Genomic DNA, 2,994 nt, shown 5'->3' with positions numbered 1-2,994 from the left:
CTATGGTGTGTGCCATGCGATCACCCCGAGCTCCTCCCTCCACTACCGGAAGTACCTGAAAACAAAACTGAAAACCGTAAGCACGAAGCTTAGTAAGTTCCCCACCATACCACATACCATGCATAACCACATACTGCACATACTGGGCCACACCTGCTATCCGGGGCCTCACCCCCTACTTCGGGCCTCGCCCGCTACAACGGCCCCGCCGCTCCAGGCCCCGCCGCTCCAGACCCCGCCTGGCTTCGAGCCCCGCTCGGATACAGATCTGTTTCACTTAGGCCTCGCCTGTTACAGGGCCTCGCCCGCTAACATATAATAGCACATAAACATATCATATCACATCACATAAGCTAACACATACTAACGGATCTGGTCCTAAGGCCTCGCCTATCTCTGGGCCCCGCCCTTGTCCTGCTACTGATGAGTCATGGAACCCCGTCCATACTCCTGCTGATAGTGAGGTACGGGCCCAACCCACCCTCACTCCTTCCCTATCTTGGGCCTCGCCCTTGATCTGCTGCTACTGAGATGTGGAACTCCATCCACACTCTGCTATTGGTGAAATACGGGACCTTGCCCACACTCACCTCCCTACCAGGCACATACAAGTATCACACGGACAACAAGTATAAACTACCACATAAACCATTCCTTGGGCACCCGCCCTCTATCATTGGACCTCGTCCGAAAATCATACTAGCATACTGTGCCTAGGGCTAACCCCCGGGTCTTCTACTCATAACTATATGGGCCGGCATTGTGGCCGTAGACCCATTCATACAAAGGGAAACTCACCTGATACTGCTGAACTGCTGCTGCTAATCCCTTTGACCACTCCCTGACCACTGACTCCGAACTACTGCTCCACTAGCTCCCCGAGCTACCAATGACAGCATATCACTTAGTCTAACCGACCTTCAAAGGTCAACCAAGTCAACTCTGGTCTAAGTCAAAGTCCTGGTCAAATTCAACCTTCCAGGTCAACCCTACTCATCGAGTCCACCTACTGACTCGCCGAGTTCACATTCTCAGGGTCCTTCCATTCGCGACATGACTCGCCGAGTCAGCCCCTGACTCGCCGAGTCTACTGATTCCCGATTCCTGCCCTGTCCAACTCACTGAGCCCTTGCTCGACTCGCTGACTCAAGTCTTAACTCGAGGGGTTTGGGACTACGCGACCTGACTCGCCGAGTCTAAGAACAGACTCGCCGAGCACAAGGCAATCTTCATCCAACTTGCCGAGTTGTTCACCCAACTCGCCGAGTTCATGCCCATCTTCATCCGACTCGACGAGCTGTTCATCCCACTCGTCGAGTTCCTCCTCATCTTCATGCTACTCGCCGAGTCCACTCGAAGGACTCGCCGAGTTCATTCAGATCTACATACATGCAGATGACTTTTGAGTCATGCATGGACTCCAAACTGTAGATCTACCCTTCCCAAGCATATTCCCCACGTAAAGTTGCAAACTTTTCGTATAGAGATGGAGATCTAGGCAAAATCCACCATAAACTAGGGTTTAAGGCCAAGGGGCTTCAAAATCGACTCAAGGGCTGATACTTTATGCTTCTCCAGTCCATAACACACTTGGATCTGAAGTAGCAACTCCAGATCCGGCTCCTTACTCAAAATAATATCATTATGGCTAAAGAGCCCCAACAACCACACATAAATCTAAATGCAAAAAGGCTCCAGGAACTAGTTTATACCTCCAAAAGCTCAGAAATGTCTTCCCAATCCCGGATCTACAGCCCCTTCTTGCACTCTCAAGATTCTTCTTCTTTCTCCAAGCTTAATGCACTCTTGAAGGCAATAAATGGCTCAAATAGAGGATATGGTGGCTAGGGTTTGATATCCAGGGCTTAAGAGGCAGTAAGGAACCCTAGGAAGAAGATTAAGATGTTTATATATGCTCCAAGTCTCAAATTTAGGGTTTTCCACGCACAGACCAGACTCGCCGAGTCACCTTGGCCGACTCGCCGAGTCGGTCACTTACTCCTCGACCCGGATCCCGCTTGGACTCGCCGAGTTCCTCCTTGGACTCGCCAGGTGGCCCCTTAACATTAAGGTTTTCTTTCCTTTCCTGGCCTTCCAAAACTTTGGGTGTTACACAAAGGCCAAACTACCTAGTAGAAATGCTTCAAAAGGCTTGTTAAACCACAAAAGAACAAATGGTCAATAGGAGTAGAGTTTACGACCATAAACTCTAGAGTTTACTGCCGTAAACTCTTTAGCTTATGACCATCAAAACCGTAAACTCCAAGGGATTTTACCCTTGAACTCCAAACACCCTAGCTTTGCCCTAGCAACACTTGGATGCAATCCTTGTGATCTTTAACACTTGAAACAAAGTGTTTTCATGTTCTAGAGTGTCCCAACTTATTTATTAGTTATAATTTGGCTAATTAGTTATATATATGTTCATTATATGATAAATAGGCTCGTGCGTGTGTACAAGTCTTCATTTGTCACCTAGCACTGTACCCGACACTTCAATCCAATCCACTCACCACAAGTGAGTTCATACCCCTTTAACTAACCTTTGAAATACTTTTAAATGTTTTAAATGCTTTAATGGGGGGAGGGTGGGAATACAAGTTGAATACTTATTGTTATTACATCAATCACATGTGATTAATAACTACAAAACCAATGATTTTATTACTATTCAAACTGTTTATCAAACTGTTTTACTTCAAATTGCTTTACAAATTCTTTTACTTATAAAATACTTTTACTTAAACTTTGTTATACTTATTATAAATTGCATGCCCGTATATGTATAGTTATATAAGCAATGTTTAAAAGGCTTAGGAAGGTCGTCCGCCCTATTTCCTTTTCGCGCTTGAGATGTGGTCTGGTGGGATATCGGGTAACCTTCTGAAGGTCGTTTCAATATTAATTATATATCATGTGTACATATATAGTGATAAAAGTTCTTCCATATTCATGCGTACGAGTTACATTATTAGAAAGCTACCATCGGGGTAG

The sequence above is a fragment of the Lactuca serriola genome, chromosome 3 (assembly GCF_051521515.1).
Source record: "Lactuca serriola cultivar US96UC23 chromosome 3, Lser_US96UC23_V15, whole genome shotgun sequence".
NCBI classification, from domain to species: domain Eukaryota; kingdom Viridiplantae; phylum Streptophyta; class Magnoliopsida; order Asterales; family Asteraceae; genus Lactuca; species Lactuca serriola.
This window is presented reverse-complemented; position numbering follows the sequence as displayed.